Raw genomic sequence first — 15,162 nt, 5'->3', positions numbered from 1 at the left:
GGAATCAGAATATGTTGCTGGAATTTCCAAGCATATTATAAAGGCACTTCCACCTTCATATTGTGCTAGTAATGTGGTTACAATACAGAAATATATAGAAAGTTCTGTAGATAAGTAAGGTTATGATGCTGGACTGATGTTATCCCCTTGAGGGAAAAATTAGTCCATATAAAAACATATTCTAATACATAAGATGTCAAACTTTTACATTTATAAAATGCAAAAAATATATATAATATGTAATTTGTTTTAAATATATACTGCATAAATATTAAATTTTAAGTACAAAAATATTTCAAGTTCAAGGTCAGACTTAACCTCACCAGGAACCTTGAGAACCTTGACCCAGAGCCATCCAGGAGCTGAAAGAGCAGTTGTAAAGCTTATTCATTAAAACTCAATTACTTTACTTTCTAAGAGAAGCTCTCCCGCAGTCACTCAAGCCGTGTTGACTCTTACTTTAAATAGCTCTAATAATCAGGGTTATCTGATTTCTTAGATCACAGCAAATGTGCTGTGTAGTCAGAGGTAGCTCATTAGATGGGAGAGGTGTGCTGTACTCAAAGCCTAAAGACTGGCCAGATGGCGCTACTGTGAGTGGTGAGTCATTGAGATAGGATCTAATTATATTCTAGAGTCTACTTTAGAAATCTTGAAAATATGCAATATACTTCCAACTACGTTTTCATTTAAAATGAGTAAAATAAATAATGTGTGATGCAAAAAGGCAAATTTTGTTTTTCTAGAAAAAAAAACAATCACATGTGTTGAAGACCTCATTCCATAAACACTGTTACTGAAACACAGTGGGGCCCCATTAAAATCTGTTGACTGAATCAGGGATGATTTTCACTTCTTTTGCATGTTTTACATTCACATCTTTAGATATACACATCAAAATCAATGAGTTGATTCATAATATTTTCAATCTCACACGCTCTGTTATCCTTGGGGTCAGAGCAGGAGCAGAGCTAGAAGAAGGCCTGCTCTCCTCAGGGCGCCCCTCCCAAGCTGTCTTCTCCAAATGGCAGACAAGTGAGGCAGTTCCCAGGGTAATGCTGTCCACAGTGTAACAGATCTCACAGGAAAGCCGTCTCAGTCACAGGTGCTTTACAGTTTGACTTTTCCATTTTCCTTCTGTGCACTCAGCATTGCCACGCCCCCATCTCTAGAAGAAAACAAAAGGGTTACAGAAGGAACTGCAGAAAAACCCAAGCAGGGAAGCACCAGAGACTTGGCCACATCTGGTCCACATCCACCTGACATCAAATCCGGATACCTAAACACAGAGCAGCTCAAAACCATGTCCTTTCTTTCTACGGTAGTTGCACTAAGTCACCCATGTGCAGATCAGGCTTATGCATGCCTTTCTTTTTGAAAGCCGGAAATACTCAAACATGTCGCTTGGATGACTCAAATCTCCGTGGCTTTCACTACGGCTTGAATTTTTTAACCCTGATGGATAGACTATTTTCAATTATTATTGTGTTTCTTTCCAAGCATTATTAGCATCTTCAAAAAAAAAATAGATCATTTAATGGGGCATCTGGCTGGCTCAGTCCCTGGAATGTGCAACTCTTGATCTCAGGGTTGTGAGTTTGAGCCTCGAATTGGGTGTAGAGATTACTTAAAAAATAAAATCTTAAAAAAAAAAAAGACCATTTATCTTTTAAGTCAATATCTGCAAAGTCCTGTCCTACCTCCAGGCCTCACTCTGTGCCCTTTCACTGCTACAAATATACATTGTGACAATAAATTCCATTAATAAGAGAATCTGTTTCAACAACACACACTGTTGTAAGAATCTCTATTGCAGACAGTAAAAATAGGACGTATAAAGATGTACTCAGGGATATCAGAACAGCAGTGCTACTATATAAAATATTAACACTGGGGGTGCCTGGGTGGCTCAGTTGTTTAAGCGACTGCCTTTGGCTCAGGTCATGATCCTGGAGTCCCGGGATCGAGTCCCACATCGGGCTCCCTGCTCAGCAGGGAGTCTGCTTCTCCCTCTGACTCTCCCCCTCTCATGCTCTCTCTCTATCACTATCTCTCTCAATAAATAAATAAAAATCTTTAAAAAAATATTAACACTGAACAGGAATATGGCCTGGCCACAGGAAGGGCAAGTATAGTTAAATAAATAGGTCCAAACATAAGAAATGCCTACACAAGTAGGATACGCACCAAAAGTGAAAAAGACATAGAACGGCAATTATGATGATGTGGAAAACAAGCTGTACCAAATTCAGAAACAAGAATACTTCCTTTTCTTTTAAAGATTTTATTTATTTGAGAGAGAGAGAGAGAGAGTGAGCCAGCCCAAGCAGGGGGGAAGGGCAGAGGGAAAGGGAGAAGCAGGTTCCCTGCTGAGCAGGACCCTGGGATCATGACCTGAGCCAAAGGCAGATGCTTAACCAACTGAGCCCCCTGGCTGCCCCTCCTTTTCTTTTTTTCTCACATGTATCTAAAACCTGTGCACACAGGGATTCATTTTATATGCATACACATGTGCATCTGAGGGCAAACTTTGCCTTCAAACCAGATGATACCAGGGTCTCTTCCCTTGCCGTATGAGACGTATTTGGCTTTCTTGTAAACACAGCCAGAAAATGGTTTAGTCAAATCATTATTCCTCCAATACCAGTAAGTGAGGCAGTGAGTGTGTGCCAGGCACCATGGAAACTACAAAAATGATTAAGCCTAGTCCTTAACCTCCAGAAACCCAAAATCTAGTGGGAAAGACCAAACACAATATAATAGGAATTCGAAGGAGGGAAAGAGAGAGAGAGACCCCCGAGGTTCCCATGGATGGCTTCATGTTAGAAGTAGCTTTTCAGACAGCTCTGGAATGATGAATGGGATTTTGATGGGCAGAGAAAATAGGAGAGTAGCCAAGAAATTATTCACTGACCAGTGAAGCAGCGATGGGAAAGCACTGCGCATGTCCGAAAATGACGGCACACGATGGCCAGAACACAGGCGACGTTTAGGGGAAAAGGTAAAAGTCTAAAAGTGGCCTGAGTCGGTCAAGATGTTGGAGGACTTTGGGGCGCCTGGGTGGCTCAGTTGGTTAAGCGGCTGCCTTCGGCTCAGGTCATGATCCCAGGTCCTGGGATCGAGCCCCGCATCGGGCTCCCTGCTCAGCAGGGAGCCTGCTTCTCCCTTTCCCTCTGCCTGCCGCTCTGCCTACTTGTGCTATCTCTATGTCAAATAAATAAATTTAAAAAAAAATCTAAAAAAGAAAGATAATGGAGGACTTTGAATGCCAGGGAAGGAATTTAGCATGTGAATGTTCATGAGATGGGAATGTGTGTGTGTGAGCAGACACTGTTAGTTACCCAATCAACAGGCTTTCCTGCTAGCTGGAAGAACTCTAATTACTCAGAGCCCACCTCTGAGAAGTCCTGTGTGAGGCCTTCAGGGGAGGTCAACATGCCCCCGGCTCTGGGTAGGGGTGTGGGGATGAATTATGGTTGGTTTAAGCCAACAGGAAAATCAGTGTGAAAAATGGCTAAGCTTATGGCATTTGTGGCATACCCCAGGAGAGAGGTGCGGCTATCAATCAGCAATAGCAATCTGGAACTCAGGAGAGGCTAAGACCAGAAATAATAGAGAGAATAGGGAGAATAGGGAGTCTTCCACAGACAAAATAGAATCATCTACATGAGAATGAAAAGAACAACTAGTGAACGTACATAAAATGAAAGAAGGTGCAGAGAGCACAATGCAGGGAAACGTTAGAATTAATCGGCCAAGAAAGGGTGTTCTATAAAGAAAACTGGGAAGGAATGGTGACAGGGACAGGAGAATCAGGAGGTGTCTTTGGAGCCAGAGACCTGCAAGAGGCAGGTGACAGTCACGAGCATAAAGTCCTATAGCACCTACTAGGTTTGTTAAGAAGTTACTTTAGCTGTAGATGAGCCATGATAATCATTTAAAAAACCCAACAGAAAAGGTATATATATCCACAATGGGACAGCATCAGCTAACTAAATATTAAGTTTCCCTGTTTTCTACTAGAATCATATAAAATCTGTATGGTTACACTGACATTTTACAATGGACCCAAGTCACTTTGCTGTTAATGACTTTGTAGGACTTACTAGGATGCGAATGGTGACCCTGTCACCGTGCACAGAGTATCCAGCATATCATCAACCTTGGCCTGGAAAACAATAGCCAGAAACCAGGAACAGTGCATAAGTGCCTATATGCTCACTTGTCCTGATTGGCTTTTAGCATTACAAACATATCAGTAATTCAAGCAATAAGGTAAATTTATTATCCCTTTAATAATGGTGTATCTTTGGTTCAAATAGGGATGGACCAGAGATGAAATTTAAAAAAAAAAAATAATGTGACTACAAATTAAAAAATCACTTTTGTTATAGGATCTCAAGCCCTTTAATCTGCAGACCCAGCTGTGTTTAACCCCGTTTGTCCTAAATAAATATGGCCTCACCATATTTAGGATCCATGGCCCCAACATGGAGTAGGGGGTGTCACTGGTCTTGCTGCCCTCAGTCTGTGTCCACGGCAAGCATCTGCCTGCCACCAGCTGCACCCTCTCCCCTTAGCATCTTCCTTTTCCCGGCAGTATTAAGGATTGGGCTTGGTTTTTTAGAGATATAAGTCCTCCTCTGAGAACAACCTCTGCTCTGAAGCCCGTCTATCCAACCTGGACCCTGATCCCTTCTTGGTTTGGTTTTTTTGTGGGTTTCTTTTTTCAGTTTCACTTCCTCCACCTGAAATACTCTCCCCTAACTGAATCCTGCTCCAACTTTGACAACTCCAGCAAAATTTAGCTTAGATCTCTGCACTTGAAAAATAGTACCATCTCTGCATCCAAACGCCTGCTGTCCACTTCCACACCCTCTTATAGGTACAGAAACATCACTCAGACCAATGTCTGCTGAATGCCTTTGGGCACTGTGGGAGGGACAATTGGTCAACTCTCAGAAGGACCAATTCTTCTATCTGGTTAGTTCAAATAACAACAACAAAAATATTACTATTGTTAAGATTTTGGTTTTTATCATATTCCAGGTGCTGCTCTAACCCATATATATATTTATATACTGGCCACACCCTATGAGGATCCTGAAACTTAGAAAGGTTATATGGTTTTCCCAAGGTCACATCACTAGTAAGCCAGAGGGCCAGGATTCACACCCAGAACAGCTTCCTTTCCCCATGACACACTGCTGGCTCATGTCTAGAAAATTAATAAAAATCTTTCAAAACGTCATAGACAGGGCAAAAATTATAAAATATATTCTTTGTGGTAGAAAAGTTGGGAACCACTTATCTCTCCAACACTCCCCTCTGAGAACACGGTAAATCCAGAATTGGGATCTAGCCCACCTGCCCTGAGTCCAGTGCTCCTCAGCTACGCTCCTTGTGTTCTCCAAACGTTTGAAATAATAACTGATTAGAGTTATCAGGAAATGTGACAAGGTATTACAATGGAAAGTTAAACAAGATTTGAACTCATGGATCTGCTTCTTCAGTCATTTGCTTTATTCTTTTGTCACATGATACCATGTTTTATGCTCTGAGGTGATAATCAAAGTCATTGATATATTCTCAATTCATTAAGCCAACAACTGGAATCAGACTAAAAATGTCTACCTAGCAAAATAGAGGAGGCTTTTTGTTTCTTTTCCTTGTCACAGAACAGATACTTCTCTTTCCTAATTCTTTTTTTTAACTAGCATCTTGGAAGACTACCAGTCCCAGGATCTATAAACAGTGCTTCCCTCCAGATAGAGCTTTTATCTTGATTGGGCAGAGAGAGATAAACTGCTCCCTCACTGATAAAGAGCTTTTTGAAGACATTTACTGTATATAACTTCTGCTATGTGCTGGAGAATAATGTCCAGGAATGAGAGGGAAATATTGCTTATTGTTGTATGTACAGCTCTATTTTTTTCAGAGTCATACAGTGCTCACAGATAAAATAAGAAAGCAAATAATTTGACAGTACCACACTGCAGTTGAATTTCATCAAAAGAGAACTGGGCATTTGTCCATTAACTCTTGGGTGATTCGCACATGTCGCCTCTTTGGGGAAGGAAGAAGCTGCTAGAGCCAACTTCCTGGGAAGTCTCTCTAAAGCTGGAGCTAATCATCACTGGCAAGGCTCATCCCCTTCCAAGCCTGCCACCAAGCAACCCACTCTAAGAAAAACTCGGAAATAACACCATATTTTGAAGTGATTAAGAAGTCGCCACACTTACACAAGCAAGTGGTTCCTAGTCAGGGTTCCCTGTGGTCACCTCCTCGCAGAAGCCTCCTGCAGTTCTGAATTTCTTGTTACACTTCACAGGACATTAACTATGGCCGTGCCATTTTAGACATGGGGGTTTGTAAAGCCTATTGGTATAATAATAGCATACCTAATCTTAGTTTTTGGATTGTCTTTCTCCAAAGGGACCACTCAGAGACAGATAAATCAAGGGGCCAGCCAGGCAGCTTTTTAGAGGAACAATCCATAAGAGGAGACAAACATATCACCAAAATAAATCAGAACCATAGCCCCAGTTAGCCTGAGTAAAATGTAATTGGTCTCACTAGTCTTGAAATAGACAACATTCTGGAATGGGAAAATAAACACCATGCATACCTGTGCACACACACACACACACACACACACACACACACGCACACATTTATCTCTGTTGAGTATTTTGTCAATGCCTATGTGCTAAATAGTAACTACTTGTCTTCAGCTGATTTTCTGAAATCAAGTAATATTTGGCATAATGTTTACTGAAGTTAATGAGTTTATTATCTAAAATATTAAACCTTTTAATATACCTCCTAAGATGTTCTCTGGTTCAGAAAATCACAAAAGGAAATAGAAGTGCAAACAAGAACTATAGGAAAATGGAAAATCAAACAAATTTATCACCAACCAATGATGTAAATTAAGTAAGTGACTATACAAAGTTCATTGCTATACACTAGTTTCTTCCCAATCCCATTAACTAAAGACTCTAAAGACTAATTACTTAAAGAATATAGTCCAAATTGTGTTGCAACACTGTCTCGCTTGGAGTGCTCACGTAAAAATCTTGACCCAAAGTCAGAACCACACATGTTTTTTCACCATCAAACAAAAAGGAAGAAAATGGCTTCTGACACTTCAGAAAACAGTTTGGCAGTTTCTTTAAAAAGTTACACACATATCACCCATATGATCCAACCATTTCACTCCTAGGTATTTACCCAAAAGAAAAGGAAATGCGGGGTGCCTGGGTGGCTCAGTTGGTTAAGCATCTAACTCTTGATTCCAGCTCAGGTCACGATCTCAGGGTCCTGGGACCGAGTCCCACATCAGGCTCCCCGCTCAGGGGGCAGTCTGCTTCTCCCCTTCCCCCCACTCATGCGCATGCTATCTCTCTCTCCCCCTCTCTTAAAAAATAAAAATAAAAATAAATAAAATGTCAAATTCCACTTGTTTATTAAAAAAGGAAAAAGGAAAAAAGAAAAGGAAATGCCTGTCCAAAGATTAATACACAAATATTCATAGCAGCATTATTTGTAATAGGCAAAAGCTGGAAACAACCCAAATGTCCATCAAGAGTTGAATGAAGGGCGCCTGGGTGGCTCAGTTGATTAAGCGACTGCCTTCGGCTCAGGTCATGATCCTGGAGTCCCAGGATCGAGTCGCATATCAGGCTCCCTGCTCGGCAGGGAGTCTGCTTCTCCCTCTGACCATCTTCCCTCTCGTGCTCTCTGTCTCTCATTCTCTCTCTCTCAAATAAATAAAATCTTAAAAAAATAAAATAAAAAAAAATAAAACCAAACAAAAAAAAAAAGAGTTGAATGAAGAAAAATTATGGCACTCATTCATATTTCTTGAAATTGTGGTATATCCATACAACAGAACACTAATCAGAATAAAGATGAAATATTCGCTCACAAACATAGATAAATCTCAAAACAGTTATGCCAGGTGAAAGAAGCTAGGCCAAAAAAAAGTACATACTGTATGATTTCATTTATATAAAATTCTAGAAAATGCAAAGTAATCTGTGGTGACAGAAAGAAGACTGGTTGTGCTTGAGGTTGGGCTGGGCAGACAGGGATAGAGGGAAGAATTACAAAAGGGCATGAGAAAACTTTTGGGGGGTGATGATACGTTCACAATCTTGAGTATAGTAATAGTTTTCTCAAAACTTAGCAAATTGTACACTCCAAATATGTGTTGTTTATTGTATATGAATTATTTAAAAATCTTTAAATAGCCCTCTGTATTTGAAAGTACACATTTTGTATCTTGCTTTCAGTTAAGAATCAGGAAGAACTTTTGGAGACTAATTAAATGATCCTGCTCTTTTTGTTCAATGGCTAAAACACTGGTTCTCCAAATTTAGTAAAGATAAGAATACCTAAGAGGTTCCTTTAAATGTAGATTCTTGTGTTTCAGACAGAGGTGTGCTGGAAAATGTTTAAAACTAGATCTCCAAAAACGCAAAAAATAAAACAATGTAGTCATTTTATGCATACATCATAATATATCTTGCCGATAAAATAGATTGTTACACACAGTTTACAGATAATAATATATTCAATGTTTTTAAATTTTGTTTTTGTAAATTTCATGATCTAACTCATTCTTACAGAATGCGTTGATTTTTGCCAAACTCTATCTATAGCCAGCCCATGGTTGCAGTTGATGAACAAGGGACATGAATATTAGTTAATATTTCCATTTACATGAATGAATAAAACTAAAATGAAATATCATTTATTAATAATGTGAGAGATTTCTTTGCTGAATTGTGTAACAGTTTTTTAATATTTCCTCATATTTTGTACTATTTATGATGGTCATAGACATGACACACTTAAATTCAGTCTGCATTATTAACACTTTCTCCAGCACTTCCTGAAGTCTAGACAATAAACAGAACAACAACTCTGGTCGCTGAGTGAAATTTGCTAATTTCGTGGTATGAATGTCCCACATGGCGAATTTCAAACTGCCGCTGAGCGTGCAGTTGAGGAGAGACGTTTGTGCCCCACACCATTACACAGTATTTCCTTCATTCAGATAGCGATGGACATAACCTCAAGAGCGTAGATAATGGTAAAGTGCAGTAAAGTCTGTAGAAAACAAGTTTTGAGTATTTATTACCTTTGTTTTTAATATAATTTACTTAATTGTAAGCTTATATAATTTAATTTTTAATGATTTTTAGTAACTTTAAAATCCCTTAAAATTTATTAGTTGGATCTGAAGAGCCAGTATAAATTGGCTCCCGCAAACCACTGGCTCCAACTCAGCCCTAAGGAATTAGATCCTCTGGGACTAAGGGCTCAGGAATTTGCATTTTTAATATTTCCCAAGTGATCCTGAGGTAAGAAATTGGTGGAGAATCTAACTGCATTTTTTTTTTTAGCTGGTAAGTAGGTAATCTTCATCAGCAACATGTTAAGGGAAGGAATACAGGATTGTTAGGAGCACTAAAGCTCTAGCTCTAGTTCTGCCGCTAATTGTATGGCCTTGGGCAAGTCACTAACCCTCTAGGTTTCCTAATCTAATAAGGAGGGAGTGGGACTAAGAAAGCATTGGTAGATGTAATTTTAAAAAGATTTACTTGCATACTGTAGTATTTATGGGCTTCATAATCTGATATCTATGATTTGATTTGAAATGCTTCAGGAAACAAAGAAAGAAAAAGTTGATCTGGGAGGTAGGTAAAATGAGATTGGCAAACTGTTTGGGTGATGAGAACATGAGGATTTATTATACTATTCTACTTTTGAGTGTATTTGAAATTTTCCGTAATAAAAATTTCCTGGAAAGTTACTAATAACTTTCCAAGATCCTTTTTATCTTTAAAAATATGTTTCACATCATCCTTGGGGTTTCAAATTATTTAGTGGGACAAGGGTCGGAGATTAGCATCTACTACATATTTGATGCTTAGGAATTTGAATCTATTTAGGGGTCTCAGAGCAAATCAATGGCTGAGGCACAGGGTTCTAACATCAGCCGTCTGGGCTCCAAAGCCTGTGTGGCTATTGCCGTTATACCAACACCCACGGGTGCTGTGTACCACTACGGCATCAAATGGGAACACAGACATGAGAAAGAGGGTGAGATGGGTATGTTGACTCAGAACCTCCAGGTCGAGCTTCAATACGCTATTCAAAATACAACCTGCTTCTAATTAACGTGCAAACCTGGGGGCAAACATGACCACAGGCAATTAAAAAGCCAGTCACAGAGAATCCTCTAAGCAGGCTCTGGGCTGAGGAGAAACTTCTTATATCACTCCCAATTCCACTGATCATTTCAGAAGGAAATGGGAAAGAAAGGGTGAAATCACGCAGGTCAACAGAGTATTTTCTGTTTTTCAACTAGGTTGGCAACCTGATACAGAGTTGACTAAATAGTAAACATTCGATAAATGTATTCAGCAACATCTAGGTATACCTTAAACATTTTAAGCTACTTGTGCTAAATAATAGTGGGCAAAATTTAAAACTTTTGTGGATTAATCTAGTAATTTTGATTCACCTAATTTTTAATAAATTATTACACCAATAGTGCTTCGGAAATTTTTCAATTTGGGAATTTTAGGCCCCTCTTGTATAAGCTCCATACAATAAAATTAACTCCATAAGAATCATTTAAAAGACAAATAGGTAGATTAGAATAATTTTAAAAAGCAAAGCTCAATTATAAGCTGTCTACAAGAAACCAACTTTAAGATTTTTTTAATTTTATTTTATTATGTTATGTTAGTCACCATATACTACACCATTAGTTTTTGATGCAGTGTTCCATGATTCATTGTCTGCATCTAACACCCAGTGCTCCATGCAATACGGGCCCTCCTTAATACCCTTCACCAGGCTAACTCTTCCCCCCACCCCCTTCCCCTCTAAAACCCTCAGTTTGTTTCTCAGAGTCCATAGTCTCTCATGGTTCGTCTCCCCAACCCCAATATCCCCCCCTTCATTTTTCCCTTCCTATTATCTTTTTTTTTTTTTTGACATATAATGTATTGTTTGTTTCAGGGGTACAGGTCTGTGATTCATCAGTCTTACACGATTCACAGCGCTCACCATAGCACATACCCTCCCCATCACCCAGCTACCCCATCCCTCCCACCCCCCACCACTCCAGCAACCCTCAGTTTGTTTCCTGAGATTAAGAGTCTCTTATGATTTGTCTCTCTGGTTTCATCTTGTTTCGTATTTTCCTCCCTTCCTCTATGATCCTCTGTCTTGTTTCTCAAATTCCTCATATCAGTGAGATCATATGATACTTATCTTTCTCTGATTGACTTATTTCACTTTGCATAATACCCTCTGGTTCCATCCACGTCGTTGCAAATGGCAAGACCCCATTCCTTTTGATGGCTGCATACCACATCTTCTTTATCCATTCATCTGTCGATGGACATCTTGGCTCTTTCCATAGTTTGGCTATTGTGGACATTGCTGCTATAAACATTGGGGTGCATGTACCCCTTCAGATCACTACATTTGTATCTTTGGGGTAAATACCCAGTAGTGCAATTGCTGGGTCATAGGGTAGCCCTATTTTCAACTTTCTGAGGAACCTCCATACTGTTTTCCAGAGTGGCTGCACCAGCTTGCATTCCCACCAACAGTGTAGGAGGGTTCCCCTTTCTCCGCATCCCCGCCAACATCTGTCATTTCCTGACTTGTTAATTTTAGCCATTCTGACTGGTGTGAGGTGGTATCTCATAGAGGGTTTGATTTGGATTTCCCTGATGCTGAGCGATGTTGAGCACTTTTTCATGTGTCTGTTGGCCATTTGGATGTCTTCTTTGCAGAAATGTCTGTTCATGTCCTCTGCCCATTTCTTGATTGGATTATTTGTTCTTTGGGTGTTGAGTTTGATAAGTTCTTTATAGATTTTGGATACTAGCCCTTTAATGGATATATCTTTTGCAAATATCTTCTCCCATTCTGTCAGTTGTCTTTTGGTTTTGTTGACTGTTTCCTTTGCTGTGCAAAAGCTTTTTATCTTGACGAAGTCCTAATAGTTCATTTTTGCCCTTGCTTCCCTTGCCTTTGGCGATGAAGAAACCAACTTTAAATACAAAGACATAGATAGGTCCAAAGTAAAAGGGTAGGAAAAGATAAATACCATGTGAACTCTGACCAAAGGAAAGTTGAGTGGTTATGTCAATATTAGACAAAGTAGGCTTCAGAAGAAGAAATATTACCCAGGATACAGACAGGCATTACATAATTATAAAAGAGTCAGTTCACCAAGAAGACGTAACAATCCTAAATGTGTATACACTTAAGAACAGAGGTTCAAAGTACAAGAAGATAAAACTGATAGAGCTGAAAGAAGAAATAGAAAAATCCACAATCCTGGCGCTCACCACAAGGTCTGAGAGCTAAGACCCACATTAAGTTGAATGCTTTGTAGGCGGCTGAATTGGCCCCTTCTGGCACACACCGGAATGTAAAACAAATCCTTTCTGAAGAAATTATCCTGGGCTTAGGCCCCCGTAATTTCAACTAATTAAAATCAGCCAAATCTTGGGAATGCAAGCTGGTGCAGCCACTCTGGAAAACAGTATGGAGGTTCCTCAAAAAGTTGAAAATAGAGCTATGCTACGTACGACCCAGCAAGTGGACTACTAGGGATTTACTCCAAATATACAAATGTAGTGATACAAAGGGGCACCTGCACCCCAATGTTTATAGCAGCAACTTCCACAATAGCCAAACTATGGAAAGAGCCAAGCTGTCCATCGACAGATGAATGGAGAATGAAGATGTGGTGTGTGTGTGTGTGTGTGTGTGTGTGTGTGTGTGTACACATACATATATATATATAAAATGGAATATTACTTGGCCATCATATATAATGGAATATTACTCAGCCATCAAAAGAATGAAATCTTGCCATTTGCAACAACATGGAGGGAACTAGAGGGGATTATGCTAAGCAAAATAAGTCAATCAGAGAAAGACAGTTATCATATGATCTCACTTATATGTGGAATTTAAGAAACAAATAGAGGATCATAGGGGAAGAGAGGAAAACCTAAAATAAGACAAAACCAGAGAGGGACACAAACCATGAGAGACTCTTAATCATAGGAAACAAAATGAGGGTTGCTGGAAAAGGGGGTGGGTGGTGGACATTAAGGAGAGCACATGATGTAATGAGATTGGATATTATATAAGACTGATGAATCACTGAATCTACTTCTGAAACTAATAATACACTATATGTTGATTAATTGAATTTAGAAAATAGACTTATACATATTTATTAACTTAAAAGTGTTTATAAATACTTATTCACTATAATTTTGATTAATGAAGAAAACATTCCATCAGTTGAAAGTACAGAAAGGTAATACTTGTATATAAATAAATAACCCTATTTAAAAAATAAAAGATACTTCAAAGCAAAAATAAAAATAAAAATAAATCAGCCAAATCTGAGCTCACAGTGCAAGATCACCAGACATATAAGAAAATAAGCCACCATGACCAAAAGTCCAGATACAACAAACAATAAACTTAGAACTCCAAGAAGTGTAGTACTAAAATTATCAGACACAGACTACAAAATAAAGAGGGAACAAATGATATCAAAGGACAAAAATGAGCAAGGAGAGAGCAACAAAACATAGAATGAGTCAACAATTTTTTAAAGGAACCAAATAGATTTTGTAATGTAATCGTTGACACTAAAGTCTCAGTGGATAGGTAAAATGGCAGATTAGAAGTAGCTGAAAAGTGAACTGGCAAACGTGAGGATAGGTTAGGAGGTAGCACAAACTGCTTCAAAAAGAGATAAGAAAGTAAAGAATGTGTCATGTACCAAGTGACATGAATGAAAATAAATCCAGGGGCGCCTGGGTGGCTCAGTGGCTTAAATGTCTGCCTTCGGCTCAGGTTGTGATCCCAGGGTCCTGGAATCGAGCCCCGCATCGGGCTCCCTGCTCAGTGGGGAGTCTACTTCTCTCTCTCCCACTCCCCACCACCCGTGAGTGCTTTTTCTCAACCTCCCAAATATATAAATAAAATCTTAAAAAAAAAGAAAAGAAATCTAATTCTAGACACATTTTGTGAAACTGAAGGGAATCAAAGAAAACCTTGAATGCCACAGTGAGTAACCATATTATTTATTGCCTAAAACAGATGTTTAAAGAATCAAAGAGGGCATTCTTAATCATAATCTTAAAACAGCCACATAAGCTGGGCTGCGCTGGGCAAACCTGGAGTAAGGTCACCCTAGTAAAACAGCCAGTGAGACAAGATCACTTCCACATAACAGTAATTAGACTAACAACAGACTTCTCACCCACAACAATGGAAGCCAGAGGACTGCCAAACAATATAGAAAAATTAACAAGAACAAACAATGGACCTCGAATTATGAACTCAGAAAAACTATGCTTTTTTTTTCTTTTTTTTTAAAGACTTTATTTATTTATTTGAGAGAAAAAAAATGAAAGAGAGAGAGAGAGCATGAGGGGGGGAGGGTCAGAGGGAGAAGTAGACTCCCCACTGAGCAGGGAGCCCGATGCAGGACTCGATCCCAGGACTCCAGGATCATGACCTGAGCCGAAGGCAGTTGTTTAACCGACTGAGCCACCAGGGGCCCAGAAAAACTATGTTTCTAGAATAAAGTTGAAATAAAGACATTTTCAGATAAACAAAAACTATGAGTTTATTTCCAGTTCATCTTCACTGAAGGAGCTTCTAAAAGAATGTCAGAGGGAGAAGAAAAACAAAGACCTGCTGCAGGAGGAAAGTATGAGATGTAAGAAGGCATAAAGAAACAAAGAAACAAAGAAATTGGTAAACATGTGAGTGTGTGTATGTGTGTATACCTGATGCAGATATTATCCGTAAAAAAAAAAAATTTCTAATTTGATGGGTTAAAAAAAAAAGAAAATGAAATGCTGGACAACAATAGCACATAAACGGAAAGAGTCATCAGAAGCAAATGTTCTAAAGCTCTTATATGACCCTGGGAGAAAAAGATGCTGATTAACTTTAGATAAATTTATATGGTAAATTCTAAGGATAACCATTAAAATAAAAGAAACAAAGTATATAATTTCCAAACTAGTGGAAGAGGTAAAATGGAATGAGAAAGCTCAATTAAAAAAAAAAAAAATCCAAGAGCAA

This window comes from Eumetopias jubatus, unplaced genomic scaffold (assembly GCF_037043125.1).
Source record: "Eumetopias jubatus isolate StellerSeaLion01/CBP00866 unplaced genomic scaffold, mEumJub1_p1.0 scaffold_2, whole genome shotgun sequence".
In the NCBI taxonomy this organism is placed as follows: domain Eukaryota; kingdom Metazoa; phylum Chordata; class Mammalia; order Carnivora; family Otariidae; genus Eumetopias; species Eumetopias jubatus.
Note: the sequence above shows the minus strand (reverse complement) of the source record.